The sequence below is a fragment of the Astyanax mexicanus genome, chromosome 21, assembly GCF_023375975.1.
Source record: "Astyanax mexicanus isolate ESR-SI-001 chromosome 21, AstMex3_surface, whole genome shotgun sequence".
Lineage (NCBI taxonomy): Eukaryota > Metazoa > Chordata > Actinopteri > Characiformes > Acestrorhamphidae > Astyanax > Astyanax mexicanus.
In genome coordinates this window covers 221,143-246,322 of record NC_064428.1, presented here as the reverse complement: position 1 = coordinate 246,322, position 25,180 = coordinate 221,143, and the positions used below count along the sequence as shown (strand labels likewise).

General features: G+C 44.8%; 50 non-coding genes and 4 pseudogenes across 50 annotated transcripts; all 54 read right to left on the bottom strand.

Annotated features, from left to right (window-relative positions):
* Positions 1-30: 30 nt before the first annotated feature.
* LOC125786198 (5S ribosomal RNA) lies at positions 31-149 on the bottom strand. Its single transcript, XR_007428328.1, has one exon. It is a non-coding gene; the product is annotated as a 5S ribosomal RNA (ribosomal RNA).
* Positions 150-259: 110 nt separating this feature from the next.
* On the bottom strand, positions 260-378 carry LOC125786197 (5S ribosomal RNA). Its single transcript, XR_007428327.1, has one exon. It is a non-coding gene; the product is annotated as a 5S ribosomal RNA (ribosomal RNA).
* Positions 379-488: 110 nt separating this feature from the next.
* On the bottom strand, positions 489-607 carry LOC125785978 (5S ribosomal RNA). The gene has a single exon (XR_007428236.1). It is a non-coding gene; the product is annotated as a 5S ribosomal RNA (ribosomal RNA).
* A 110-nt stretch (positions 608-717) lies between these two features.
* Positions 718-838, bottom strand: LOC125786679 (5S ribosomal RNA). The gene has a single exon (XR_007428766.1). It is a non-coding gene; the product is annotated as a 5S ribosomal RNA (ribosomal RNA).
* Positions 839-948: 110 nt separating this feature from the next.
* LOC125786054 (5S ribosomal RNA) lies at positions 949-1,065 on the bottom strand (annotated as a pseudogene).
* A 109-nt stretch (positions 1,066-1,174) lies between these two features.
* Positions 1,175-1,294, bottom strand: LOC125785983 (5S ribosomal RNA). Its single transcript, XR_007428240.1, has one exon. It is a non-coding gene; the product is annotated as a 5S ribosomal RNA (ribosomal RNA).
* A 112-nt stretch (positions 1,295-1,406) lies between these two features.
* On the bottom strand, positions 1,407-1,524 carry LOC125786674 (5S ribosomal RNA). The gene has a single exon (XR_007428761.1). It is a non-coding gene; the product is annotated as a 5S ribosomal RNA (ribosomal RNA).
* A 110-nt stretch (positions 1,525-1,634) lies between these two features.
* LOC125786041 (5S ribosomal RNA) lies at positions 1,635-1,755 on the bottom strand (annotated as a pseudogene).
* Positions 1,756-1,865: 110 nt separating this feature from the next.
* LOC125786148 (5S ribosomal RNA) lies at positions 1,866-1,983 on the bottom strand (annotated as a pseudogene).
* A 110-nt stretch (positions 1,984-2,093) lies between these two features.
* LOC125786467 (5S ribosomal RNA) lies at positions 2,094-2,213 on the bottom strand. Its single transcript, XR_007428572.1, has one exon. It is a non-coding gene; the product is annotated as a 5S ribosomal RNA (ribosomal RNA).
* Positions 2,214-2,322: 109 nt separating this feature from the next.
* On the bottom strand, positions 2,323-2,440 carry LOC125785981 (5S ribosomal RNA). The gene has a single exon (XR_007428238.1). It is a non-coding gene; the product is annotated as a 5S ribosomal RNA (ribosomal RNA).
* Positions 2,441-2,549: 109 nt separating this feature from the next.
* Positions 2,550-2,666, bottom strand: LOC125786140 (5S ribosomal RNA; annotated as a pseudogene).
* Positions 2,667-2,776: 110 nt separating this feature from the next.
* Positions 2,777-2,897, bottom strand: LOC125786019 (5S ribosomal RNA). Its single transcript, XR_007428273.1, has one exon. It is a non-coding gene; the product is annotated as a 5S ribosomal RNA (ribosomal RNA).
* Positions 2,898-3,009: 112 nt separating this feature from the next.
* Positions 3,010-3,128, bottom strand: LOC125786487 (5S ribosomal RNA). Its single transcript, XR_007428590.1, has one exon. It is a non-coding gene; the product is annotated as a 5S ribosomal RNA (ribosomal RNA).
* A 110-nt stretch (positions 3,129-3,238) lies between these two features.
* On the bottom strand, positions 3,239-3,357 carry LOC125786696 (5S ribosomal RNA). Its single transcript, XR_007428781.1, has one exon. It is a non-coding gene; the product is annotated as a 5S ribosomal RNA (ribosomal RNA).
* Positions 3,358-3,467: 110 nt separating this feature from the next.
* On the bottom strand, positions 3,468-3,586 carry LOC125786196 (5S ribosomal RNA). The gene has a single exon (XR_007428326.1). It is a non-coding gene; the product is annotated as a 5S ribosomal RNA (ribosomal RNA).
* Positions 3,587-3,696: 110 nt separating this feature from the next.
* Positions 3,697-3,815, bottom strand: LOC125786557 (5S ribosomal RNA). Its single transcript, XR_007428655.1, has one exon. It is a non-coding gene; the product is annotated as a 5S ribosomal RNA (ribosomal RNA).
* A 109-nt stretch (positions 3,816-3,924) lies between these two features.
* Positions 3,925-4,043, bottom strand: LOC125786195 (5S ribosomal RNA). Its single transcript, XR_007428325.1, has one exon. It is a non-coding gene; the product is annotated as a 5S ribosomal RNA (ribosomal RNA).
* A 110-nt stretch (positions 4,044-4,153) lies between these two features.
* LOC125786194 (5S ribosomal RNA) lies at positions 4,154-4,272 on the bottom strand. Its single transcript, XR_007428324.1, has one exon. It is a non-coding gene; the product is annotated as a 5S ribosomal RNA (ribosomal RNA).
* A 110-nt stretch (positions 4,273-4,382) lies between these two features.
* Positions 4,383-4,501, bottom strand: LOC125786193 (5S ribosomal RNA). The gene has a single exon (XR_007428323.1). It is a non-coding gene; the product is annotated as a 5S ribosomal RNA (ribosomal RNA).
* Positions 4,502-4,611: 110 nt separating this feature from the next.
* Positions 4,612-4,730, bottom strand: LOC125786192 (5S ribosomal RNA). The gene has a single exon (XR_007428322.1). It is a non-coding gene; the product is annotated as a 5S ribosomal RNA (ribosomal RNA).
* A 110-nt stretch (positions 4,731-4,840) lies between these two features.
* On the bottom strand, positions 4,841-4,959 carry LOC125786695 (5S ribosomal RNA). The gene has a single exon (XR_007428780.1). It is a non-coding gene; the product is annotated as a 5S ribosomal RNA (ribosomal RNA).
* Positions 4,960-5,069: 110 nt separating this feature from the next.
* On the bottom strand, positions 5,070-5,188 carry LOC125786191 (5S ribosomal RNA). The gene has a single exon (XR_007428321.1). It is a non-coding gene; the product is annotated as a 5S ribosomal RNA (ribosomal RNA).
* Positions 5,189-5,298: 110 nt separating this feature from the next.
* Positions 5,299-5,417, bottom strand: LOC125786190 (5S ribosomal RNA). The gene has a single exon (XR_007428320.1). It is a non-coding gene; the product is annotated as a 5S ribosomal RNA (ribosomal RNA).
* A 110-nt stretch (positions 5,418-5,527) lies between these two features.
* On the bottom strand, positions 5,528-5,646 carry LOC125786273 (5S ribosomal RNA). The gene has a single exon (XR_007428396.1). It is a non-coding gene; the product is annotated as a 5S ribosomal RNA (ribosomal RNA).
* Positions 5,647-5,756: 110 nt separating this feature from the next.
* On the bottom strand, positions 5,757-5,875 carry LOC125786592 (5S ribosomal RNA). The gene has a single exon (XR_007428687.1). It is a non-coding gene; the product is annotated as a 5S ribosomal RNA (ribosomal RNA).
* A 5,206-nt stretch (positions 5,876-11,081) lies between these two features.
* Positions 11,082-11,200, bottom strand: LOC125786590 (5S ribosomal RNA). Its single transcript, XR_007428685.1, has one exon. It is a non-coding gene; the product is annotated as a 5S ribosomal RNA (ribosomal RNA).
* A 110-nt stretch (positions 11,201-11,310) lies between these two features.
* On the bottom strand, positions 11,311-11,429 carry LOC125786187 (5S ribosomal RNA). The gene has a single exon (XR_007428318.1). It is a non-coding gene; the product is annotated as a 5S ribosomal RNA (ribosomal RNA).
* Positions 11,430-11,539: 110 nt separating this feature from the next.
* Positions 11,540-11,658, bottom strand: LOC125786471 (5S ribosomal RNA). The gene has a single exon (XR_007428576.1). It is a non-coding gene; the product is annotated as a 5S ribosomal RNA (ribosomal RNA).
* Positions 11,659-11,768: 110 nt separating this feature from the next.
* LOC125786186 (5S ribosomal RNA) lies at positions 11,769-11,887 on the bottom strand. The gene has a single exon (XR_007428317.1). It is a non-coding gene; the product is annotated as a 5S ribosomal RNA (ribosomal RNA).
* Positions 11,888-11,997: 110 nt separating this feature from the next.
* On the bottom strand, positions 11,998-12,116 carry LOC125786185 (5S ribosomal RNA). The gene has a single exon (XR_007428316.1). It is a non-coding gene; the product is annotated as a 5S ribosomal RNA (ribosomal RNA).
* A 110-nt stretch (positions 12,117-12,226) lies between these two features.
* On the bottom strand, positions 12,227-12,345 carry LOC125786184 (5S ribosomal RNA). Its single transcript, XR_007428315.1, has one exon. It is a non-coding gene; the product is annotated as a 5S ribosomal RNA (ribosomal RNA).
* A 110-nt stretch (positions 12,346-12,455) lies between these two features.
* LOC125786469 (5S ribosomal RNA) lies at positions 12,456-12,574 on the bottom strand. Its single transcript, XR_007428574.1, has one exon. It is a non-coding gene; the product is annotated as a 5S ribosomal RNA (ribosomal RNA).
* Positions 12,575-12,684: 110 nt separating this feature from the next.
* LOC125786183 (5S ribosomal RNA) lies at positions 12,685-12,803 on the bottom strand. Its single transcript, XR_007428314.1, has one exon. It is a non-coding gene; the product is annotated as a 5S ribosomal RNA (ribosomal RNA).
* Positions 12,804-12,913: 110 nt separating this feature from the next.
* On the bottom strand, positions 12,914-13,032 carry LOC125786182 (5S ribosomal RNA). The gene has a single exon (XR_007428313.1). It is a non-coding gene; the product is annotated as a 5S ribosomal RNA (ribosomal RNA).
* Positions 13,033-13,142: 110 nt separating this feature from the next.
* LOC125786468 (5S ribosomal RNA) lies at positions 13,143-13,261 on the bottom strand. Its single transcript, XR_007428573.1, has one exon. It is a non-coding gene; the product is annotated as a 5S ribosomal RNA (ribosomal RNA).
* Positions 13,262-13,371: 110 nt separating this feature from the next.
* On the bottom strand, positions 13,372-13,490 carry LOC125786181 (5S ribosomal RNA). Its single transcript, XR_007428312.1, has one exon. It is a non-coding gene; the product is annotated as a 5S ribosomal RNA (ribosomal RNA).
* A 110-nt stretch (positions 13,491-13,600) lies between these two features.
* LOC125786180 (5S ribosomal RNA) lies at positions 13,601-13,719 on the bottom strand. Its single transcript, XR_007428311.1, has one exon. It is a non-coding gene; the product is annotated as a 5S ribosomal RNA (ribosomal RNA).
* Positions 13,720-13,829: 110 nt separating this feature from the next.
* Positions 13,830-13,948, bottom strand: LOC125786476 (5S ribosomal RNA). The gene has a single exon (XR_007428580.1). It is a non-coding gene; the product is annotated as a 5S ribosomal RNA (ribosomal RNA).
* Positions 13,949-14,058: 110 nt separating this feature from the next.
* On the bottom strand, positions 14,059-14,177 carry LOC125786168 (5S ribosomal RNA). The gene has a single exon (XR_007428300.1). It is a non-coding gene; the product is annotated as a 5S ribosomal RNA (ribosomal RNA).
* A 110-nt stretch (positions 14,178-14,287) lies between these two features.
* Positions 14,288-14,406, bottom strand: LOC125786163 (5S ribosomal RNA). Its single transcript, XR_007428297.1, has one exon. It is a non-coding gene; the product is annotated as a 5S ribosomal RNA (ribosomal RNA).
* A 110-nt stretch (positions 14,407-14,516) lies between these two features.
* Positions 14,517-14,635, bottom strand: LOC125786693 (5S ribosomal RNA). Its single transcript, XR_007428779.1, has one exon. It is a non-coding gene; the product is annotated as a 5S ribosomal RNA (ribosomal RNA).
* A 110-nt stretch (positions 14,636-14,745) lies between these two features.
* LOC125786153 (5S ribosomal RNA) lies at positions 14,746-14,864 on the bottom strand. The gene has a single exon (XR_007428295.1). It is a non-coding gene; the product is annotated as a 5S ribosomal RNA (ribosomal RNA).
* Positions 14,865-14,974: 110 nt separating this feature from the next.
* On the bottom strand, positions 14,975-15,093 carry LOC125786141 (5S ribosomal RNA). The gene has a single exon (XR_007428294.1). It is a non-coding gene; the product is annotated as a 5S ribosomal RNA (ribosomal RNA).
* Positions 15,094-15,203: 110 nt separating this feature from the next.
* On the bottom strand, positions 15,204-15,322 carry LOC125786129 (5S ribosomal RNA). Its single transcript, XR_007428293.1, has one exon. It is a non-coding gene; the product is annotated as a 5S ribosomal RNA (ribosomal RNA).
* Positions 15,323-15,432: 110 nt separating this feature from the next.
* On the bottom strand, positions 15,433-15,551 carry LOC125786117 (5S ribosomal RNA). The gene has a single exon (XR_007428292.1). It is a non-coding gene; the product is annotated as a 5S ribosomal RNA (ribosomal RNA).
* Positions 15,552-20,757: 5,206 nt separating this feature from the next.
* LOC125786105 (5S ribosomal RNA) lies at positions 20,758-20,876 on the bottom strand. The gene has a single exon (XR_007428291.1). It is a non-coding gene; the product is annotated as a 5S ribosomal RNA (ribosomal RNA).
* A 110-nt stretch (positions 20,877-20,986) lies between these two features.
* Positions 20,987-21,105, bottom strand: LOC125786093 (5S ribosomal RNA). Its single transcript, XR_007428290.1, has one exon. It is a non-coding gene; the product is annotated as a 5S ribosomal RNA (ribosomal RNA).
* Positions 21,106-21,215: 110 nt separating this feature from the next.
* LOC125786680 (5S ribosomal RNA) lies at positions 21,216-21,334 on the bottom strand. Its single transcript, XR_007428767.1, has one exon. It is a non-coding gene; the product is annotated as a 5S ribosomal RNA (ribosomal RNA).
* A 110-nt stretch (positions 21,335-21,444) lies between these two features.
* On the bottom strand, positions 21,445-21,563 carry LOC125786081 (5S ribosomal RNA). Its single transcript, XR_007428289.1, has one exon. It is a non-coding gene; the product is annotated as a 5S ribosomal RNA (ribosomal RNA).
* A 110-nt stretch (positions 21,564-21,673) lies between these two features.
* On the bottom strand, positions 21,674-21,792 carry LOC125786069 (5S ribosomal RNA). The gene has a single exon (XR_007428288.1). It is a non-coding gene; the product is annotated as a 5S ribosomal RNA (ribosomal RNA).
* Positions 21,793-21,902: 110 nt separating this feature from the next.
* LOC125786058 (5S ribosomal RNA) lies at positions 21,903-22,021 on the bottom strand. The gene has a single exon (XR_007428287.1). It is a non-coding gene; the product is annotated as a 5S ribosomal RNA (ribosomal RNA).
* A 110-nt stretch (positions 22,022-22,131) lies between these two features.
* Positions 22,132-22,250, bottom strand: LOC125786045 (5S ribosomal RNA). The gene has a single exon (XR_007428286.1). It is a non-coding gene; the product is annotated as a 5S ribosomal RNA (ribosomal RNA).
* Positions 22,251-22,360: 110 nt separating this feature from the next.
* LOC125786032 (5S ribosomal RNA) lies at positions 22,361-22,479 on the bottom strand. Its single transcript, XR_007428284.1, has one exon. It is a non-coding gene; the product is annotated as a 5S ribosomal RNA (ribosomal RNA).
* Positions 22,480-25,180: the final 2,701 nt, after the last annotated feature.

The window sequence follows — 25,180 nt, the reverse complement described above, 5'->3', positions numbered from 1 at the left end:
AGACCATGGTAATGGAAGCAAGAGGGGAAAAGCTTACAGCACCTGGTATTCCCAGGTGGTCTCCCATCCAAGTACTAACCAGGCCAAACCCTGCTTAGCTTCCGAGATCAGACGAGATCGGGCGTTCTCAGGGTAGTGTGACCGTAAGCCATTGCAGAGCTCTCATCAAGACTACTTATGCAACTTCATCTATGTTGGGTTTCAGATAACAAACTAGTAATGTATAACAAGACCATGGTAATGGAAGCAAGAGGGGAAAAGCTTACAGCACCTGGTATTCCCAGGTGGTCTCCCATCCAAGTACTAACCAGGCCAAACCCTGCTTAGCTTCCGAGATCAGACGAGATCGGGCGTTCTCAGGGTAGTGTGACCGTAAGCCGTTGCAGAGCTCTCATCAAGACTACTTATGCAACTTCATCTATGTTGGGTTTCAGACAACAAACTAGTAATGTATAACAAGACCATGGTAATGGAAGCAAGAGGGGAAAAGCTTACAGCACCTGGTATTCCCAGGTGGTCTCCCATCCAAGTACTAACCAGGCCAAACCCTGCTTAGCTTCCAAGATCAGACGAGAGCGGGCGTTCTCAGGGTAGTGTGACCGTAAGCCATTGCAGAGCTCTCATCAAGACTACTTATGCAACTTCATCTATGTTGGGTTTCAGATAACAAACTAGTAATGTATAACAAGACCATGGTAATGGAAGCAAGAGGGCAAAAGCTTACAGCACCTGGTATTCCCAGGTGGTCTCCCATCCAAGTACTAACCAGGCCTAAACCCTGCTTAGCTTCCGAGATCAGACGAGATCGGGCGTTCTCAGGGTAGTGTGACCCGTAAGCCATTGCAGAGCTCTCATCAAGACTACTTATGCAACTTCATCTATGTTGGGTTTCAGATAACAAACTAGTAATGTATAACAAGACCATGGTAATGGAAGCAAGAGGGGAAAAGCTTACAGCACCTGGTATTCCAGGTGGTCTCCCATCCAAGTACTAACCAGGCCAACCCTGCTTAGCTTCCGAGATCAGACGAGATCGGGCGTTCTCAGGGTAGTGTGACCGTAAGCCATTGCAGAGCTCTCATCAAGACTACTTATGCAATTTCATCTATGTTGGGTTTCAGATAAGAAACTAGTAATGTATAACAAGACCATGGTAAGGAAGCAAGAGGGGAAAAGCTTACAGCACCTGGTATTCCCAGGTGGTCTCCCATCCAAGTACTAACCAGGCCAAACCCTGCTTAGCTTCTGAGATCAGACGAGATCGGGCGTTCTCAAGGGTAGTGTGACCGTAAGCCGTTGCAGAGCTCTCATCAAGACTACTTATGCCAACTTCATCTATGTTGGGTTTCAGATAACAAACTAGTAAATGTATAACAAGACCATGGTAATGGAAGCAAGAGGGGAAAAGCTTACAGCACCGGTATTCCCAGGTGGTCTCCCATCCAAGTACTAACCAGGCCAAACCCTGCTTAGCTTCCGAGATCAGACGAGATCGGGCGTTCTCAGGGTAGTGAGACCGTAAGCCATTGCAGAGCTCTCATCAAGACTACTTATGCAACTTCATCTATGTTGGGTTTCAGATAACAAACTAGTAATGTATAACAAGACCATGGTAATGGAAGCAAGAGGGGAAAAGCTTACAGCACCTGGTATTCCCAGGTGGTCTCCCCATCCAAGTACTAACCAGGCCAAAACCCTGCTTAGCTTCCGAGATCAGACGAGATCGGGCGTTCTCAGGGTAGTGTGACCGTAAGCCGTTGCAGAGCTCTCATCAAGACTACTTATGCAACTCATCTATGTTGGGTTTCAGATAACAAACTATAATGTATAACAAGGACCATGGGTAATGGAAGCAAGAGGGGAAAAGCTTACAGCACCTGGTATTCCCAGGTGGTCTCCCATCCAAGTACTAACCAGGCCAAATCCTGCTTAGCTTCGAGATGAGACGAGATCGGGCGTTCTCAGGGTAGTGTGACCGTAAGCCATTGCAGAGCTCTCATCAAGACTACTTATGCAACTTCATCTATGTTGGGTTTCAGACAACAAACTAGTAATGTATAACAAGACCATGGTAATGGAAGCAAGAGGGGAAAAGCTTACAGCACCTGGTATTCCCAGGTGGTCTCCCATCCAAGTACTAACCAGGCCTAAACCCTGCTTAGCTTCCGAGATCAGACGAGATCGGGCGTTCTCAGGGTAGTGTGACCGTAAGCCATTGCAGAGCTCTCATCAAGACTACTTATGCAACTTCATCTATGTTGGGTTTCAGATACAAACTAGTAATGTATAACAAGACCATGGTAATGGAAGCAAGAGGGGAAAAGCTTACAGCACCTGGTATTCCCAGGTGGTCTCCCATCCAAGTACTACCAGGCCAAACCCTGCTTAGCTTCTGAGATCAGACGAGATCGGGAGTTCTCAGGGTAGTGTGACCGTAAGCCGTTGCAGAGCTCTCATCAAGACTACTTATGCAACTTCATCTATGTTGGGTTTCAGATAAAAACTAGTAATGTATAACAAGACCATGGTAATGGAAGCAAGAGGGGAAAAGCTTACAGCACCTGGTATTCCAGGTGGTCTCCCATCCAAGTACTAACCAGGCCAAACCCTGCTTAGCTTCGAGATCAGACGAGATCGGGCGTTCTCAGGGTAGTGTGACCGTAATCCATTGCAGAGCTCTCATCAAGACTACTTATGCAACTTCATCTATGTTGGGTTTCAGATAACAAACTAGTAATGTATAACAAGACCATGGTAATGGAAGCAAGAGGGGAAAAGCTTACAGCACCTGGTATTCCCAGGTGGTCTCCCATCCAAGTACTAACCAGGCCAAACCCTGCTTAGCTTCCGAGATCAGACGAGATCGGGCGTTCTCAGGGGTAGTTGTGACCGTAAGCCATTGCAGAGCTCTCATCAAGACTACTTATGCAACTTCATCTATGTTGGGTTTCAGATAACAAACTAGAATATGTATAACAAGACCATGGTAATGGAAGCAAGAGGGGAAAAAGCATACAGCACCTGGTATTCCCAGGTGGTCTCCCATCCAAGTACTAACCAGGCCAAACCCTGCTTAGCTTCCGAGATCAGACGAGATCGGGCGTTCTCAGGGTAGTGTGACCGTAAGCCGTTGCAGAGCTCTCATCAAGACTACTTATGCAACTTCATCTATGTTGGGTTTCAGATAACAAACTAGTAATGTATAACAAGACCATGGTAATGGAAGCAAGAGGGGAAAAGCTTACAGCACCTGGTATTCCCAGGTGGTCTCCCATCCAAGTACTAACCAGGCCAAACCCTGCTTAGCTTCCGAGATCAGACGAGATCGGGCGTTCTCTAGGTAGTGTGATCGTAAGCCATTGCAGAGCTCTCATCAAGACTACTTATGCAACTTCATCTATGTTGGGTTTCAGACAACAAACTAGTAATGTATAACAAGACCATGGTAATGGAAGCAAGAGGGGAAAAGCTTACAGCACCTGGTATTCCCAGGTGGTCTCCCATCCAAGTACTAACCAGGCCAAACCCTGCTTAGCTTCCGAGATCAGACGAGATCGGGCGTTCTCAGGGTAGTGTGACCGTAAGCCATTGCAGAGCTCTCATCAAGACTACTTATGCAACTTCATCTATGTTGGGTTTCAGATAACAAACTAGTAATGTATAACAAGACCATGGTAATGGAAGCAAGAGGGGAAAAGCTTACAGCACCTGGTATTCCCAGGTGGTCTCCCATCCAAGTACTAACCAGGCCAAACCCTGCTTAGCTTCTGAGATCAGACGAGATCGGGAGTTCTCAGGGTAGTGTGACCGTAAGCCGTTGCAGAGCTCTCATCAAGACTACTTATGCAACTTCATCTATGTTGGGTTTCAGATAAAAACTAGTAATGTATAACAAGACCATGGTAATGGAAGCAAGAGGGGAAAAGCTTACAGCACCTGGTATTCCCAGGTGGTCTCCCATCCAAGTACTAACCAGGCCAAACCCTGCTTAGCTTCCGAGATCAGACGAGATCGGGCGTTCTCAGGGTAGTGTGACCGTAAGCCATTGCAGAGCTCTCATCAAGACTACTTATGCAACTTCATCTATGTTGGGTTTCAGATAACAAACTAGTAATGTATAACAAGACCATGGTAATGGAAGCAAGAGGGGAAAAGCTTACAGCACCTGGTATTCCCAGGTGGTCTCCCATCCAAGTACTAACCAGGCCAAACCCTGCTTAGCTTCCGAGATCAGACGAGATCGGGCGTTCTCAGGGTAGTGTGACCGTAAGCCATTGCAGAGCTCTCATCAAGACTACTTATGCAACTTCATCTATGTTGGGTTTCAGATAACAAACTAGTAATGTATAACAAGACCATGGTAATGGAAGCAAGAGGGGAAAAGCTTACAGCACCTGGTATTCCCAGGTGGTCTCCCATCCAAGTACTAACCAGGCCAAACCCTGCTTAGCTTCCGAGATCAGACGAGATCGGGCGTTCTCAGGGTAGTGTGACCGTAAGCCATTGCAGAGCTCTCATCAAGACTACTTATGCAACTTCATCTATGTTGGGTTTCAGATAACAAACTAGTAATGTATAACAAGACCATGGTAATGGAAGCAAGAGGGGAAAAGCTTACAGCACCTGGTATTCCCAGGTGGTCTCCCATCCAAGTACTAACCAGGCCAAACCCTGCTTAGCTTCCGAGATCAGACGAGATCGGGCGTTCTCAGGGTAGTGTGACCGTAAGCCGTTGCAGAGCTCTCATCAAGACTACTTATGCAACTTCATCTATGTTGGGTTTCAGATAACAAACTAGTAATGTATAACAAGACCATGGTAATGGAAGCAAGAGGGGAAAAGCTTACAGCACCTGGTATTCCCAGGTGGTCTCCCATCCAAGTACTAACCAGGCCAAACCCTGCTTAGCTTCCGAGATCAGACGAGATCGGGCGTTCTCTAGGTAGTGTGATCGTAAGCCATTGCAGAGCTCTCATCAAGACTACTTATGCAACTTCATCTATGTTGGGTTTCAGATAACAAACTAGTAATGTATAACAAGACCATGGTAATGGAAGCAAGAGGGGAAAAGCTTACAGCACCTGGTATTCCCAGGTGGTCTCCCATCCAAGTACTAACCAGGCCAAACCCTGCTTAGCTTCCGAGATCAGACGAGATCGGGCGTTCTCAGGGTAGTGTGACCGTAAGCCATTGCAGAGCTCTCATCAAGACTACTTATGCAACTTCATCTATGTTGGGTTTCAGATAACAAACTAGTAATGTATAACAAGACCATGGTAATGGAAGCAAGAGGGGAAAAGCTTACAGCACCTGGTATTCCCAGGTGGTCTCCCATCCAAGTACTAACCAGGCCAAACCCTGCTTAGCTTCCGAGATCAGACGAGATCGGGCGTTCTCAGGGTAGTGTGACCGTAAGCCATTGCAGAGCTCTCATCAAGACTACTTATGCAACTTCATCTATGTTGGGTTTCAGATAACAAACTAGTAATGTATAACAAGACCATGGTAATGGAAGCAAGAGGGGAAAAGCTTACAGCACCTGGTATTCCCAGGAGGTCTCCCATCCAAGTACTAACCAGGCCAAACCCTGCTTAGCTTCCGAGATCAGACGAGATCGGGCGTTCTCAGGGTAGTGTGACCGTAAGCCATTGCAGAGCTCTCATCAAGACTACTTATGCAACTTCATCTATGTTGGGTTTCAGATAACAAACTAGTAATGTATAACAAGACCATGGTAATGGAAGCAAGAGGGGAAAAGCTTACAGCACCTGGTATTCCCAGGTGGTCTCCCATCCAAGTACTAACCAGGCCAAACCCTGCTTAGCTTCCGAGATCAGACGAGATTGGGCGTTCTCAGGGTAGTGTGACCGTAAGCCATTGCAGAGCTCTCATCAAGACAACTTATGCAACTTCATCTATGTTGGGGTTCAGATAACAAACTAGTAATGTATTACTAGACTATTACTCCAGTGACGCGGTGAGTGACGCAACTTCCGGTCTGCGTACCTGCTTGCTGTTTGTTTAGCTCCTCTCTGTTTTAGCTATTTGTTTACGTTTTCTACTACTTATTAACTTTTAACCGTCTTATAACCTTCCTAAACTTATAAAATCCCTCAGGTAGCCATTATTTTTGTGTTATTTATCGATTTTTGCCGTTTTTTTTGTGTGTTTTGTGCTTACTTCGAGGTAATGGCGTGTGCGGAGGATCGTGCTCTCCTGACACTCAGCGAGGAGCTCGTCCGTCTGGATCAGCAGATCCACCGCCTGCTCGAGAGGCAGTCGGAGCTCCACAGGCAGAGGGCGAGGCTGGAGGAATCCCGCGACGCCGCCTTCGCGGCCGTCTCCAACCCGGTGATGCCGGCGCGGCGGACCCCGGCGGTCGTTTGCTTCACCCCCGCTCCGGGAGGGGCCTGGGAGCGGCAGCGCGGCCGAGGAAAGCGGGTTTCCCCCCTACCTTCTCAGCCGGATTTTGCCTCCGCAAACCGGTTTGAGGTCCTCAGCTCGTCGCCGTCGCCTCCTTCATCTCCCCCAGCCCCGAGGAAAACAGATAAGGGCAGTACCCTCATTGTCGGAGATTCCATTGTTAGGCATTTAAAGGTGTCTAACGCTAAGAGTAATGCTGCAGTGTCGTGTTTTCCAGGAGCTCGGGGCCTGGACGTCGCCCGGCGGCTTCCTACGGTGCTTCGGCATCGCGGGGACCCCGGCACCGTCATCCTGCATGTGGGTACCAACGACACGTCCGCCCGGCGCAATGAGGTCCTGAAGGAGCACTTTCGCACTCTTCTGGACACCGCTCGCAGACTGACCCGCGCCCGCCTCCTCATCTCTGGTCCGATGCCCACCTACCGCCGCGGGAGCCGGCCGTTCAGCCGCCTCTACGCTCTCCACTGCTGGCTGCGGGACTGGTGCTCTGCTAGTGGAGTTGGCTATGTGGACAACTGGGAGAGTTTTCGGGAACGTCCAGCCCTCTTCCACCGAGACGGGCTTCACCCCAGCCGCCTGGGATCCACCGTCCTCTCTGGTAACATTGAGGCGGTGCTATGCCGGGACTGACTGGCTCTAACCAGTCATACCGGCCAGGTTAGTGGTCTAAGTAATGGGCAGTTTAGTAATATACATTGTTCTAATGAGTTATCTTGCCACTTTCCTGTGCATAAGGCTGTGAGTTTTAATTATGTGCCTTTTTCAGATACAAGTGCATTTTTACCTTGTAGGATTGAGACTATGTCTGTCCCCCGTGTCGCTCGAAACCGAAAAACTCAGAAAATCTGTTTTAATAATCTTATTAAAATTAAAACAACAGCATCCGTCTCTCAGAGTACCAGCAGCGTCCGTATGAAACTAGGGCTATTAAATATAAGATCGCTAGCACCAAAATCAGTTATTGTTAATGATATTATTACTGATAATCACCTTAATGCACTATGTCTGTGTGAAACCTGGATTAAACCTGATGAATATATCGCTTTAAATGAGTCTACCCCCCCAGGTTTTAGCTATTTCAGTTACCCACGCAGCTCTGGTCGTGGCGGTGGTGTTGCCACAATCTATGACTCAATGTTAGGTATATCTCAAAACTCACAATTGGATGCTAAGTCGTTTGAAGTTCTTAGTCTTAAAGTAGCAGGCCCGTCTCCTGCTTCCAAAACGTAGCATTCGTTTCTGCTTATAACACTGTATCGTCCTCCTGGACCATACTCAAATTTTATTAGTGAAGTTGCTGACTTTCTAGCAGCAGTAATTCTTCTTTCTGATAAGATCATAATTGTTGGAGACTTTAATATCCACTTTGAAAAGGACCAGGATCCACTAAAAATTGCATTTAAATCCGTTTTAGATGCTCTAGGCTTTAAACAAAATGTAATTGGCCCCACTCACCGATGTAGTCATACATTAGACTTAGTTTTGACACTGGGTATTGAGGCTGAGAATATAGTTACTCTTTCTCAACATGACTCAATATCCGATCATTATCTAATTATGTTTGAAATAGTTTTTAATCAAAATATCCTCCTCCCGCCCCGCTATATCAGCAAGCGTAAAATAACAACCGCAATTGCTAATGAATTTGTAAATAAACTCCCCGACTTAACCATCTCCCTTCCGTCCTATGAGCATGATCTCGAGCACAAAACAGAAAATCTACAAACTGTGCTCCGCTCTAACCTTGACCGCGTAGCGCCGACAAAAATAAAACAAATCAGGGATAAAAAGCTAGCACCGTGGTATAATGACCACACACGTACATTAAAACAAACCGCTCGTAACTTTGAACGTAAATGGCGACACACAAAACTAGAATGTTTCCGGCTAGCATGGCAGCATAGTCTCACAGACTACAAAAAAGCCCTAATTAAAACAAAATCCCAGTATATTTCATCGCTTATTGAGAAAAATAGAGACAATCCTAGATTCCTTTTCACTACTGTGGCTAAACTCACCGGCAGTCAAAAACAAACTAGCTCCGTTATCCCTGTCGACATTAATAGTAATGATTTCATGAAGTTCTTTGATGATAAAATTAATAGCATTAGACAAAAAATTCAGTATCACCCCCAAAATTTACTTATAGATATCGATGAATGCTGCTCCAGCTCTGAGACACACCTAGAGTGTTTCAGCCCGGTTACAGAAAAAGATTTACTTAGTGTAATTAACTCATCAAAATCAACATCATGTATATTAGATCCAGTACCCACACAATTATTGAAACAGGCACTGCCAAAGGTGGGAAAATCATTACTAGAAATAGTAAATTCATCCCTTAGCATGGGCTACGTACCCAATTCTCTTAAATTGGCGGTCATTAAGCCCATTATCAAAAAGCCAAATCTGGACCCCCGCGAGCTTGCTAATTATAGACCAATTTCTAATCTTTCCTTTATAGCCAAAATCCTAGAAAAAATTGTGTTTAACCAGCTGCACTTGTATCTACAAAGTAATAGTATGCATGAGGTTTTTCAATCTGGATTTAGACAAAACCATAGTACTGAAACAACTCTACTTAGAGTAACTAATGATTTACTTTCAGCTCTTGATAGGGGCAGTAATGCCATCCTTGTACTGCTAGATCTAAGTGCTGCCTTTGACACCATAGATCACGCTATTCTACTTGATAGGTTAGAAAATCTTATAGGAATTAAAGGATCAGCCCTCACCTGGTTCAGATCTTATCTGAGAGATCGATTCCAGTGTGTTTACTTAAATAACGAATGCTCTTATCAGTCTAGAGTAAAATATGGTGTCCCTCAAGGATCAATACTGGGTCCATTACTCTTTACTCTTTATATGCTACCACTGGGTAAAATTATCCGTAGGCATGGTATTAACTTTCACTGCTATGCTGATGACACGCAACTTTACATATCTGCTAAACCCAACGAGGAGCTCTGTATAAATCAAATAACAGACTGTATTAAAGACATTAAAAATTGGATGACACACAACTTTCTCTTACTTAATTCTGATAAAACTGAGGTCCTTCTATTAGGTCCTAATATTGATAAAAACATAAATGTTAATACTGTAGACATAGACGGTCACTTAATTATACCTGGTAAAACTGTGAGAAACCTTGGGGTCATCCTTGACCCAATTCTTTCGTTTGATGCTCACATATGTAGCATAGTCAAAACTGCATTCTTCCACTTAAGAAATATAGCTAAAATCCGCAGTATACTCTCTCTGGAAGATGCTGAGAAGCTGGTACATGCATTCATAACCTCCAGGCTGGACTACTGCAACGCGTTGTTGGCTGGAAGTCCACATAAATTACTCCATAAACTCCAGCTAGTTCAAAATGCAGCCGCAAGAGTGCTTACCAGAGCTAGAAAGTTCGATCACATTACACCTATTCTTTCATCCCTACATTGGCTACCTGTTAGATTTCGTATAGATTATAAAATACTTCTCCTGACGTATAAATCCCTTAATGGTCTGGCCCCGCATTATCTACAGGAACTCCTTACTCCTTACAATCCGCCGCGTTCACTCCGCTCCCAAGACGCTGGCCTGTTATTAGTCCCGCGCATTAGAAAAAACTATGCAGGAGGAAGAGCGTTCTTTTATAAAGCTCCCCAACTTTGGAATAGCCTCCCTATTAATATACGGGACTCAGACACACTCTCAATCTTTAAATCTAGACTCAAAACATTTCTATTTGCTCAAGCTTTTGAGTAATGTCTCATTACAATTTTCTTCCTCTTACAGCTTATCCAGCAAATATAAACCCTGTCCTAATCATCTGCTTTCTCTTTCTCTCCCCATGTCCTGAGCTGCTGCTACCAGTGCCCATCCCACTCCAGCAGAGTTTTATAAAACCATTCTAACCCCTTTTTCTTCCCTCCCCTCTCTGTTCTCTATCTCTATCTTTCTCACATGTGCTGAGACGCCTGGCCGGCCGGTCTTCCTGGATGTGTCCGTCTGTGGTTCCAGCTTTCAGGAATCAGCCCTGTCCTTCTACTCATCAGAATTATTTCACAACCCTTCTAACTTCTGCTTATTTTTTCTCTCTTCCTTCCCTTTCTGTTTTCTCTATCTATCTCTTTTACATGTATGGAGATGCCCTGTTCCTGATGTTCCCAGCCTGGCTCTCCACTGCCCGCTGTGTTGTTCTCCGGCTCTGCAACCCTGCGCTGATTACCATTAACACACTCAGTATCTGTTTCTGTATTAGCCATAGCTCTATAGTTTGTGCCCATCACATTCTTATATTCATAAATTAGTACCTGTTATATTAGCCATAGTTCACATTAATTCTCTGTACTGTTTTGTTCTGTTATTTGTTTGTTGTTTGTTGTTTGTTTGTACTGAGCGGGTCAACCCGAGTAGGATGGGTTCCTCGGACTGAGTCTTGGTTCCTTCCAAGGTTTCTTCCTCTTAAAGGGAGTTTTTCCTTGCCACTGTGTCACCATAAAATTGGCATCTCTGTGGTGCTGCTCATAAGAGGCGTGGACCTGTTTTTCCTGTAAAGCGGCTTTGTGACAACCTTTGTTGTAAAAAGCGCTATATAAATAAAATTGAATTGAATTGAATTGAATTAATGTGTAACAAGACCATGGTAATGGAAGCAAGAGGGGAAAAGCTTACAGCACCTGGTATTCCCAGGTGGTCTCCCATCCAAGTACTAACCAGGCCAAACCCTGCTTAGCTTCCGAGATCAGACGAGATTGGGCGTTCTCAGGGTAGTGTGACCGTAAGCCATTGGAGAGCTCTCATCAAGACTACTTATGCAACTTCATCTATGTTGGGTTTCAGATAACAAACTAGTAATGTATAACAAGACCATGGTAATGGAAGCAAGAGGGGAAAAGCTTACAGCACCTGGTATTCCCAGGTGGTCTCCCATCCAAGTACTAACCAGGCCAAACCCTGCTTAGCTTCCGAGATCAGACGAGATCGGGCGTTCTCAGGGTAGTGTGACCGTAAGCCATTGCAGAGCTCTCATCAAGACTACTTATGCAACTTCATCTATGTTGGGTTTCAGATAACAAACTAGTAATGTATAACAAGACCATGGTAATGGAAGCAAGAGGGGAAAAGCTTACAGCACCTGGTATTCCCAGGTGGTCTCCCATCCAAGTACTAACCAGGCCAAACCCTGCTTAGCTTCCGAGATCAGACGAGATCAGGCGTTCTCAGGGTAGTGTGACCGTAAGCCATTGCAGAGCTCTCATCAAGACTACTTATGCAACTTCATCTATGTTGGGTTTCAGATAACAAACTAGTAATGTATAACAAGACCATGGTAATGGAAGCAAGAGGGGAAAAGCTTACAGCACCTGGTATTCCCAGGTGGTCTCCCATCCAAGTACTAACCAGGCCAAACCCTGCTTAGCTTCCGAGATCAGACGAGATCGGGCGTTCTCAGGGTAGTGTGACCGTAAGCCATTGCAGAGCTCTCATCAAGACTACTTATGCAACTTCATCTATGTTGGGTTTCAGATAACAAACTAGTAATGTATAACAAGACCATGGTAATGGAAGCAAGAGGGGAAAAGCTTACAGCACCTGGTATTCCCAGGTGGTCTCCCATCCAAGTACTAACCAGGCCAAACCCTGCTTAGCTTCCGAGATCAGACGAGATCGGGCGTTCTCAGGGTAGTGTGACCGTAAGCCATTGCAGAGCTCTCATCAAGACTACTTATGCAACTTCATCTATGTTGGGTTTCAGATAACAAACTAGTAATGTATAACAAGACCATGGTAATGGAAGCAAGAGGGGAAAAGCTTACAGCACCTGGTATTCCCAGGTGGTCTCCCATCCAAGTACTAACCAGGCCAAACCCTGCTTAGCTTCCGAGATCAGACGAGATCGGGCGTTCTCAGGGTAGTGTGACCGTAAGCCATTGCAGAGCTCTCATCAAGACTACTTATGCAACTTCATCTATGTTGGGTTTCAGATAACAAACTAGTAATGTATAACAAGACCATGGTAATGGAAGCAAGAGGGGAAAAGCTTACAGCACCTGGTATTCCCAGGTGGTCTCCCATCCAAGTACTAACCAGGCCAAACCCTGCTTAGCTTCCGAGATCAGACGAGATCAGGCGTTCTCAGGGTAGTGTGACCGTAAGCCACTGCAGAGCTCTCATCAAGACTACTTATGCAACTTCATCTATGTTGGGTTTCAGATAACAAACTAGTAATGTATAACAAGACCATGGTAATGGAAGCAAGAGGGGAAAAGCTTACAGCACCTGGTATTCCCAGGTGGTCTCCCATCCAAGTACTAACCAGGCCAAACCCTGCTTAGCTTCCGAGATCAGACGAGATCGGGCGTTCTCAGGGTAGTGTGACCGTAAGCCATTGCAGAGCTCTCATCAAGACTACTTATGCAACTTCATCTATGTTGGGTTTCAGATAACAAACTAGTAATGTATAACAAGACCATGGTAATGGAAGCAAGAGGGGAAAAGCTTACAGCACCTGGTATTCCCAGGTGGTCTCCCATCCAAGTACTAACCAGGCCAAACCCTGCTTAGCTTCCGAGATCAGACGAGATCGGGCGTTCTCAGGGTAGTGTGACCGTAAGCCATTGCAGAGCTCTCATCAAGACTACTTATGCAACTTCATCTATGTTGGGTTTCAGATAACAAACTAGTAATGTATAACAAGACCATGGTAATGGAAGCAAGAGGGGAAAAGCTTACAGCACCTGGTATTCCCAGGTGGTCTCCCATCCAAGTACTAACCAGGCCAAACCCTGCTTAGCTTCCGAGATCAGACGAGATCAGGCGTTCTCAGGGTAGTGTGACCGTAAGCCACTGCAGAGCTCTCATCAAGACTACTTATGCAACTTCATCTATGTTGGGTTTCAGATAACAAACTAGTAATGTATAACAAGACCATGGTAATGGAAGCAAGAGGGGAAAAGCTTACAGCACCTGGTATTCCCAGGTGGTCTCCCATCCAAGTACTAACCAGGCCAAACCCTGCTTAGCTTCCGAGATCAGACGAGATCGGGCGTTCTCAGGGTAGTGTGACCGTAAGCCATTGCAGAGCTCTCATCAAGACTACTTATGCAACTTCATCTATGTTGGGTTTCAGATAACAAACTAGTAATGTATAACAAGACCATGGTAATGGAAGCAAGAGGGGAAAAGCTTACAGCACCTGGTATTCCCAGGTGGTCTCCCATCCAAGTACTAACCAGGCCAAACCCTGCTTAGCTTCCGAGATCAGACGAGATCGGGCGTTCTCAGGGTAGTGTGACCGTAAGCCACTGCAGAGCTCTCATCAAGACTACTTATGCAACTTCATCTATGTTGGGTTTCAGATAACAAACTAGTAATGTATAACAAGACCATGGTAATGGAAGCAAGAGGGGAAAAGCTTACAGCACCTGGTATTCCCAGGTGGTCTCCCATCCAAGTACTAACCAGGCCAAACCCTGCTTAGCTTCCGAGATCAGACGAGATCGGGCGTTCTCAGGGTAGAGTGACCGTAAGCCATTGCAGAGCTCTCATCAAGACTACTTATGCAACTTCATCTATGTTGGGTTTCAGATAACAAACTAGTAATGCATAACAAGACCATGGTAATGGAAGCAAGAGGGGAAAAGCTTACAGCACCTGGTATTCCCAGGTGGTCTCCCATCCAAGTACTAACCAGGCCAAACCCTGCTTAGCTTCCGAGATCAGACGAGATCGGGCGTTCTCAGGGTAGTGTGACCGTAAGCCATTGCAGAGCTCTCATCAAGACTACTTATGCAACTTCATCTATGTTGGGTTTCAGATAACAAACTAGTAATGCATAACAAGACCATGGTAATGGAAGCAAGAGGGGAAAAGCTTACAGCACCTGGTATTCCCAGGTGGTCTCCCATCCAAGTACTAACCAGGCCAAACCCTGCTTAGCTTCCGAGATCAGACGAGATCGGGCGTTCTCAGGGTAGTGTGACCGTAAGCCGTTGCAGAGCTCTCATCAAGACTACTTATGCAACTTCATCTATGTTGGGTTTCAGATAACAAACTAGTAATGTATAACAAGACCATGGTAATGGAAGCAAGAGGGGAAAAGCTTACAGCACCTGGTATTCCCAGGTGGTCTCCCATCCAAGTACTAACCAGGCCAAACCCTGCTTAGCTTCCGAGATCAGACGAGATCGGGCGTTCTCTAGGTAGTGTGATCGTAAGCCATTGCAGAGCTCTCATCAAGACTACTTATGCAACTTCATCTATGTTGGGTTTCAGATAACAAACTAGTAATGTATAACAAGACCATGGTAATGGAAGCAAGAGGGGAAAAGCTTACAGCACCTGGTATTCCCAGGTGGTCTCCCATCCAAGTACTAACCAGGCCAAACCCTGCTTAGCTTCCGAGATCAGACGAGATCGGGCGTTCTCAGGGTAGTGTGACCGTAAGCCATTGCAGAGCTCTCATCAAGACTACTTATGCAACTTCATCTATGTTGGGTTTCAGATAACAAACTAGTAATGTATAACAAGACCATGGTAATGGAAGCAAGAGGGGAAAAGCTTACAGCACCTGGTATTCCCAGGTGGTCTCCCATCCAAGTACTAACCAGGCCAAACCCTGCTTAGCTTCCGAGATCAGACGAGATCGGGCGTTCTCAGGGTAGTGTGACCGTAAGCCATTGCAGAGCTCTCATCAAGACTACTTATGCAACTTCATCTATGTTGGGTTTCAGATAACAAACTAGTAATGTATAACAAGACCATGGTAATGGAAGCAAGAGGGGAAAAGCTTACAGCACCTGGTATTCCCAGGTGGTCTCCCATCCAAGTACTAACCAGGCCAAACCCTGCTTAGCTTCCGAGATCAGACGAGATCGGGCGTTCTCAGGGTAGTGTGACCGTAAGCCATTGCAGAGCTCTCATCAAGACTACTTATGCAACTTCATCTATGTTGGGTTTCAGATAACAAACTAGTAATGTATAACAAGACCATGGTAATGGAAGCAAGAGGGGAAAAGCTTACAGCACCTGGTATTCCCAGGTGGTCTCCCATCCAAGTACTAACCAGGCCAAACCCTGCTTAGCTTCCGAGATCAGACGAGATCGGGCGTTCTCAGGGTAGTGTGACCGTAAGCCATTGCAGAGCTCTCATCAAGACAACTTATGCAACTTCATCTATGTTGGGTTTCAGATAACAAACTAGTAATGTATTACTAGACTATTACTCCAGTGACGCGGTGAGTGACGCAACTTCCGGTCTGCGTACCTGCTTGCTGTTTGTTTAGCTCCTCTCTGTTTTAGCTATTTGTTTACGTTTTCTACTACTTATTAACTTTTAACCGTCTTATAACCTTCCTAAACTTATAAAATCCCTCAGGTAGCCATTATTTTTGTGTTATTTATCGATTTTTGCCGTTTTTTTTGTGTGTTTTGTGCTTACTTCGAGGTAATGGCGTGTGCGGAGGATCGTGCTCTCCTGACACTCAGCGAGGAGCTCGTCCGTCTGGATCAGCAGATCCACCGCCTGCTCGAGAGGCAGTCGGAGCTCCACAGGCAGAGGGCGAGGCTGGAGGAATCCCGCGACGCCGCCTTCGCGGCCGTCTCCAACCCGGTGATGCCGGCGCGGCGGACCCCGGCGGTCGTTTGCTTCACCCCCGCTCCGGGAGGGGCCTGGGAGCGGCAGCGCGGCCGAGGAAAGCAGGTTTCCCCCCTACCTTCTCAGCCGGATTTTGCCTCCGCAAACCGGTTTGAGGTCCTCAGCTCGTCGCCGTCGCCTCCTTCATCTCCCCCAGCCCCGAGGAAAACAGATAAGGGCAGTACCCTCATTGTCGGAGATTCCATTGTTAGGCATTTAAAGGTGTCTAACGCTAAGAGTAATGCTGCAGTGTCGTGTTTTCCAGGAGCTCGGGGCCTGGACGTCGCCCGGCGGCTTCCTACGGTGCTTCGGCATCGCGGGGACCCCGGCACCGTCATCCTGCATGTGGGTACCAACGACACGTCCGCCCGGCGCAGTGAGGTCCTGAAGGAGCACTTTCGCACTCTTCTGGACACCGCTCGCAGACTGACCCGCGCCCGCCTCCTCATCTCTGGTCCGATGCCCACCTACCGCCGCGGGAGCCGGCCGTTCAGCCGCCTCTACGCTCTCCACTGCTGGCTGCGGGACTGGTGCTCTGCTAGTGGAGTTGGCTATGTGGACAACTGGGAGAGTTTTCGGGAACGTCCAGCCCTCTTCCACCGAGACGGGCTTCACCCCAGCCGCCTGGGATCCACCGTCCTCTCTGGTAACATTGAGGCGGTGCTATGCCGGGACTGACTGGCTCTAACCAGTCATACCGGCCAGGTTAGTGGTCTAAGTAATGGGCAGTTTAGTAATATACATTGTTCTAATGAGTTATCTTGCCACTTTCCTGTGCATAAGGCTGTGAGTTTTAATTATGTGCCTTTTTCAGATACAAGTGCATTTTTACCTTGTAGGATTGAGACTATGTCTGTCCCCCGTGTCGCTCGAAACCGAAAAACTCAGAAAATCTGTTTTAATAATCTTATTAAAATTAAAACAACAGCATCCGTCTCTCAGAGTACCAGCAGCGTCCGTATGAAACTAGGGCTATTAAATATAAGATCGCTAGCAGCAAAATCAGTTATTGTTAATGATATTATTACTGATAATCACCTTAATGCACTATGTCTGTGTGAAACCTGGATTAAACCTGATGAATATATCGCTTTAAATGAGTCTACCCCCCCAGGTTTTAGCTATTTCAGTTACCCACGCAGCTCTGGTCGTGGCGGTGGTGTTGCCACAATCTATGACTCAATGTTAGGTATATCTCAAAACTCACAATTGGATGCTAAGTCGTTTGAAGTTCTTAGTCTTAAAGTAGCAGGCCCGTCTCCTGCTTCCAAAACGTAGCATTCGTTTCTGCTTATAACACTGTATCGTCCTCCTGGACCATACTCAAATTTTATTAGTGAAGTTGCTGACTTTCTAGCAGCAGTAATTCTTCTTTCTGATAAGATCATAATTGTTGGAGACTTTAATATCCACTTTGAAAAGGACCAGGATCCACTAAAAATTGCATTTAAATCCGTTTTAGATGCTCTAGGCTTTAAACAAAATGTAATTGGCCCCACTCACCGATGTAGTCATACATTAGACTTAGTTTTGACACTGGGTATTGAGGCTGAGAATATAGTTACTCTTTCTCAACATGACTCAATATCCGATCATTATCTAATTATGTTTGAAATAGTTTTTAATCAAAATATCCTCCTCCCGCCCCGCTATATCAGCAAGCGTAAAATAACAACCGCAATTGCTAATGAATTTGTAAATAAACTCCCCGACTTAACCATCTCCCTTCCGTCCTATGAGCATGATCTCGAGCACAAAACAGAAAATCTACAAACTGTGCTCCGCTCTAACCTTGACCGCGTAGCGCCGACAAAAATAAAACAAATCAGGGATAAAAAGCTAGCACCGTGGTATAATGACCACACACGTACATTAAAACAAACCGCTCGTAACTTTGAACGTAAATGGCGACACACAAAACTAGAATGTTTCCGGCTAGCATGGCAGCATAGTCTCACAGACTACAAAAAAGCCCTAATTAAAACAAAATCCCAGTATATTTCATCGCTTATTGAGAAAAATAGAGACAATCCTAGATTCCTTTTCACTACTGTGGCTAAACTCACCGGCAGTCAAAAACAAACTAGCTCCGTTATCCCTGTCGACATTAATAGTAATGATTTCATGAAGTTCTTTGATGATAAAATTAATAGCATTAGACAAAAAATTCAGTATCACCCCCAAAATTTACTTATAGATATCGATGAATGCTGCTCCAGCTCTGAGACACACCTAGAGTGTTTCAGCCCGGTTACAGAAAAAGATTTACTTAGTGTAATTAACTCATCAAAATCAACATCATGTATATTAGATCCAGTACCCACACAATTATTGAAACAGGCACTGCCAAAGGTGGGAAAATCATTACTAGAAATAGTAAATTCATCCCTTAGCATGGGCTACGTACCCAATTCTCTTAAATTGGCGGTCATTAAGCCCATTATCAAAAAGCCAAATCTGGACCCCCGCGAGCTTGCTAATTATAGACCAATTTCTAATCTTTCCTTTATAGCCAAAATCCTAGAAAAAATTGTGTTTAACCAGCTGCGCTTGTATCTACAAAGTAATAGTATGCATGAGGTTTTTCAATCTGGATTTAGACAAAACCATAGTACTGAAACAACTCTACTTAGAGTAACTAATGATTTACTTTCAGCTCTTGATAGGGGCAGTAATGCCATCCTTGTACTGCTAGATCTAAGCGCTGCCTTTGACACCATAGATCACGCTATTCTACTTGATAGGTTAGAAAATCTTATAGGAATTAAAGGATCAGCCCTCACCTGGTTCAGATCTTATCTGAGAGATCGATTCCAGTGTGTTTACTTAAATAACGAATGCTCTTATCAGTCTAGAGTAAAATATGGTGTCCCTCAAGGATCAATACTGGGTCCATTACTCTTTACTCTTTATATGCTACCACTGGGTAAAATTATCCGTAGGCATGGTATTAACTTTCACTGCTATGCTGATGACACGCAACTTTACATATCTGCTAAACCCAACGAGGAGCTCTGTATAAATCAAATAACAGACTGTATTAAAGACATTAAAAATTGGATGACACACAACTTTCTCTTACTTAATTCTGATAAAACTGAGGTCCTTCTATTAGGTCCTAATATTGATAAAAACATAAATGTTAATACTGTAGACATAGACGGTCACTTAATTATACCTGGTAAAACTGTGAGAAACCTTGGGGTCATCCTTGACCCAATTCTTTCGTTTGATGCTCACATATGTAGCATAGTCAAAACTGCATTCTTCCACTTAAGAAATATAGCTAAAATCCGCAGTATACTCTCTCTGGAAGATGCTGAGAAGCTGGTACATGCATTCATAACCTCCAGGCTGGACTACTGCAACGCGTTGTTGGCTGGAAGTCCACATAAATTACTCCATAAACTCCAGCTAGTTCAAAATGCAGCCGCAAGAGTGCTTACCAGAGCTAGAAAGTTCGATCACATTACACCTATTCTTTCATCCCTACATTGGCTACCTGTTAGATTTCGTATAGATTATAAAATACTTCTCCTGACGTATAAATCCCTTAATGGTCTGGCCCCGCATTATCTACAGGAACTCCTTACTCCTTACAATCCGCCGCGTTCACTCCGCTCCCAAGACGCTGGCCTGTTATTAGTCCCGCGCATTAGAAAAAACTATGCAGGAGGAAGAGCGTTCTTTTATAAAGCTCCCCAACTTTGGAATAGCCTCCCTATTAATATACGGGACTCAGACACACTCTCAATCTTTAAATCTAGACTCAAAACATTTCTATTTGCTCAAGCTTTTGAGTAATGTCTCATTACAATTTTCTTCCTCTTACAGCTTATCCAGCAAATATAAACCCTGTCCTAATCATCTGCTTTCTCTTTCTCTCCCCATGTCCTGAGCTGCTGCTACCAGTGCCCATCCCACTCCAGCAGAGTTTTATAAAACCATTCTAACCCCTTTTTCTTCCCTCCCCTCTCTGTTCTCTATCTCTATCTTTCTCACATGTGCTGAGACGCCTGGCCGGCCGGTCTTCCTGGATGTGTCTGTCTGTGGTTCCAGCTTTCAGGAATCAGCCCTGTCCTTCTACTCATCAGAATTATTTCACAACCCTTCTAACTTCTGCTTATTTTTTCTCTCTTCCTTCCCTTTCTGTTTTCTCTATCTATCTCTTTTACATGTATGGAGATGCCCTGTTCCTGATGTTCCCAGCCTGGCTCTCCACTGCCCGCTGTGTTGTTCTCCGGCTCTGCAACCCTGCGCTGATTACCATTAACACACTCAGTATCTGTTTCTGTATTAGCCATAGCTCTATAGTTTGTGCCCATCACATTCTTATATTCATAAATTAGTACCTGTTATATTAGCCATAGTTCACATTAATTCTCTGTACTGTTTTGTTCTGTTATTTGTTTGTTGTTTGTTGTTTGTTTGTACTGAGCGGGTCAACCCGAGTAGGATGGGTTCCTCGGACTGAGTCTTGGTTCCTTCCAAGGTTTCTTCCTCTTAAAGGGAGTTTTTCCTTGCCACTGTGTCACCATAAAATTGGCATCTCTGTGGTGCTGCTCATAAGAGGCGTGGACCTGTTTTTCCTGTAAAGCGGCTTTGTGACAACCTTTGTTGTAAAAAGCGCTATATAAATAAAATTGAATTGAATTGAATTGAATTAATGTGTAACAAGACCATGGTAATGGAAGCAAGAGGGGAAAAGCTTACAGCACCTGGTATTCCCAGGTGGTCTCCCATCCAAGTACTAACCAGGCCAAACCCTGCTTAGCTTCCGAGATCAGACGAGATCGGGCGTTCTCAGGGTAGTGTGACCGTAAGCCTTTGGAGAGCTCTCATCAAGACTACTTATGCAACTTCATCTATGTTGGGTTTCAGATAACAAACTAGTAATGTATAACAAGACCATGGTAATGGAAGCAAGAGGGGAAAAGCTTACAGCACCTGGTATTCCCAGGTGGTCTCCCATCCAAGTACTAACCAGGCCAAACCCTGCTTAGCTTCCGAGATCAGACGAGATCGGGCGTTCTCAGGGTAGTGTGACCGTAAGCCATTGCAGAGCTCTCATCAAGACTACTTATGCAACTTCATCTATGTTGGGTTTCAGATAACAAACTAGTAATGTATAACAAGACCATGGTAATGGAAGCAAGAGGGGAAAAGCTTACAGCACCTGGTATTAACAGGTGGTCTCCCATCCAAGTACTAACCAGGCCAAACCCTGCTTAGCTTCCGAGATCAGACGAGATCGGGCGTTCTCAGGGTAGTGTGACCGTAAGCCATTGCAGAGCTCTCATCAAGACTACTTATGCAACTTCATCTATGTTGGGTTTCAGATAACAAACTAGTAATGTATAACAAGACCATGGTAATGGAAGCAAGAGGGGAAAAGCTTACAGCACCTGGTATTCCCAGGTGGTCTCCCATCCAAGTACTAACCAGGCCAAACCCTGCTTAGCTTCCGAGATCAGACGAGATCGGGCGTTCTCAGGGTAGTGTGACCGTAAGCCATTGCAGAGCTCTCATCAAGACTACTTATGCAACTTCATCTATGTTGGGTTTCAGATAACAAACTAGTAATGTATAACAAGACCATGGTAATGGAAGCAAGAGGGGAAAAGCTTACAGCACCTGGTATTCCCAGGTGGTCTCCCATCCAAGTACTAACCAGGCCAAACCCTGCTTAGCTTCCGAGATCAGACGAGATCGGGCGTTCTCAGGGTAGTGTGACCGTAAGCCATTGCAGAGCTCTCATCAAGACTACTTATGCAACTTCATCTATGTTGGGTTTCAGATAACAAACTAGTAATGTATAACAAGACCATGGTAATGGAAGCAAGAGGGGAAAAGCTTACAGCACCTGGTATTCCCAGGTGGTCTCCCATCCAAGTACTAACCAGGCCAAACCCTGCTTAGCTTCCGAGATCAGACGAGATCGGGCGTTCTCAGGGTAGTGTGACCGTAAGCCATTGCAGAGCTCTCATCAAGACTACTTATGCAACTTCATCTATGTTGGGTTTCAGATAACAAACTAGTAATGTATAACAAGACCATGGTAATGGAAGCAAGAGGGGAAAAGCTTACAGCACCTGGTATTCCCAGGTGGTCTCCCATCCAAGTACTAACCAGGCCAAACCCTGCTTAGCTTCCGAGATCAGACGAGATCGGGCGTTCTCAGGGTAGTGTGACCGTAAGCCATTGCAGAGCTCTCATCAAGACTACTTATGCAACTTCATCTATGTTGGGTTTCAGATAACAAACTAGTAATGTATAACAAGACCATGGTAATGGAAGCAAGAGGGGAAAAGCTTACAGCACCTGGTATTCCCAGGTGGTCTCCCATCCAAGTACTAACCAGGCCAAACCCTGCTTAGCTTCCGAGATCAGACGAGATCGGGCGTTCTCAGGGTAGTGTGACCGTAAGCCATTGCAGAGCTCTCATCAAGACTACTTATGCAACTTCATCTATGTTGGGTTTCAGATATCAAATCATCAAATCAAATTTATTTGTATAGCGCTTTTTACAACAGGTGTTGGCACAAAGCAGCTTTACAGAAACATGATTACAGGACAAAGAATCAGGCAAAACATTACACATAGAAAATACAGAATACAGAACCCCCAGTGAGCGCGGAGGCAAGGAAAAACTCCCTCAGAGCTGCAGGAGGAGGAAGAAACCTTGGGAGGACCAAGACTCACATTAAAGGGGGGACCATCCTACCACTGGTCAAACGGCTTTTAAATAGAAATTTAAAAAGTCTTTTATACATCTATATAGGTTTTATGTACTCAGGAGTGTAATAGCGCCACTAATGGCTTGGATGTAATCTGTAGTGGAGAGTAAGATGGTCGATGAGCAGCTGATCTGTGGTGGTGGTGGAGAAGAGCTGACTTCAGAAACTTCCATCAGTCTGGCCGGACAGGAGACGCGAGAGCCTGAGGGTCCAACATCGGTATCGGGTCAGACAGGTGGGCAGTCAGTAACTCGGAGGAAGGCAGAGAGATGGAATTAGTTTTGACTGGATTTATGCAAAACTGAGAATATTAAAACATTATCAGAGTGTGGCAAATGACTCCGGCAGAACTGAATAAAACAGCCTAACTAAAGGCAGAGAGCCAGAAGGTAACATAGACATGGAGGCACCCTGAAACACCAGCATCCACCCACTCCACCGTCCACAAACCTGAGTGACCGTGTGCAGTGGGAGAACAACAGCACCAGCATCTCAGTTTACCACAAATTCCTCTGTCCATGAACCCCTGAATCTGCAGCCTTATCTAAAGGGAAAAACATTAATTACCAAAAGCTAAACTAAACAAGTAAGTTTTCAGTCTAGACTTAAAGATTGAGACTGTGTCTGAGTCCCGAACATATTCGGGGAGATTATTCCAGAGTTGAGGCGCTTTATAAGAGAAAGCTCTTCCTCCTGCAGAGCTCCTCTGAATTTTAGGCACTACTAATAAACCAGCACCCTGTGATCTGAGTAATCGCGGTGGTTCATAACAGGAGATGAGGTCTTGTAAATACTCAGGAGCGAGTCCGTGTAGGGCTTTATACGTTAACAGGAGAATTTTATAGTCTATGCGGAATTTGACTGGAAGCCAGTGCAGTGCTGATAGTACTGGACTAATATGGTCAAATTTTCTAGTTTTAGTAAGGACCCTGGCTGCAGCATTTTGAACTAGCTGAAGTTTATTTAAGTTACTGCCGGAACATCCAGACAGTAGCGCATTACAATAATCTAGCCTTGAGGTAATAAAGGCATGTACTAATTTTTCTGCGTCATGCAGTGATAGGGCATTTCTTAGCTTGGCGATGTTACGGAGGTGTAGAAAAGCTGTTCTAGTAACATTAGATATGTGTTTATCGAATGCTAGATCTGAATCTATGATAACTCCAAGGTTTTTAGCTGCTGAACCAGGGGTGGCTGAGAAGTCAGCCAGATTTAGCATTAAGTCTGATAATTTATTTCTAGCAGCTTTGGGGCCTAATAGGAGAACTTCTGTTTTATCACTATTTAATAGGAGGAAGTTGTGCGACATCCATGATTTTACATCTTCTACACAATCCTCGATTTTCTTTAATCTCACTCTGTCGTCAGGTTTGGCTGATATGAAGAGCTGCGTGTCATCCGCATAACAATGAAAATTCACATTGTGTTTTCTAATAACTTTGCCCAGTGGGAGCATATATAATGTAAATAATAACGGTCCTAATATAGAGCCTTGTGGAATTCCATATCTTACCTTGGTATAACTGGAAGACATATCATTTATCCTCACAAACTGATAGCGATCGGTTAAGTACGATTTAAACCATGCTAAGGCAGTTCCGGTTACACCGACCATGTTCTCTAGTCTTTCTAAAAGGATAGTATGATCTATTGTATCAAAGGCTGCGCTCAGATCGAGAAGTACGAGTAAGGAAACACAGCCTTGGTCGGCGGCTATAAGTAGATCGTTTGTTATTCTAACTAAAGCTGTCTCAGTGCTATGATAAGGCCTAAATCCAGATTGAAATTTTTCATAGATCTGGTTTCTTTGCAGGTAAGAGCAAAGTTGTTGGGCTACAGCTTTTTCTAAAATCTTAGAAATAAACGGTAAGTTTGAAATAGGTCTATAGTTAGACAGTACACTAGGATCAAGATTTGGTTTCTTGATCAGAGGTTTAATTACAGCTGTTTTAAAGGCTTTGGGTACATGGCCCAGGGCGAGCGATGAGTTTACTATCATTAACAGAGGTTTAATTATATCTGGCAGTACCTGTTTTAATAATTTTGTGGGAACAGCATCAAGTGTGCAGGTTGTGCTGTTTGAAGAGGAGATAATTTTCTCTAGTTCTAGCTGTGGAAGTGGGTTAAAGACTTCCCACCTAACTTCAGTAACAGGGTTTTGTTCTAGATCAGCCAGACCAGATGACAGAGAGGATGTAATATTTATCTGTTTAATTTTATCCCGAATGTTTTCAATTTTACTATTGAAGAAGTCCATAAAATCGTTGCTGGTGTAAATGGCTGGAATCTGAGGTTCAGTACCTGCCTGGTTTTTAGTTAATTTGGAAATAACACTAAAGAGAACTCTAGGATTATTTTTATTTATCTCGATCTGTGAGGCCAGATACGCTGA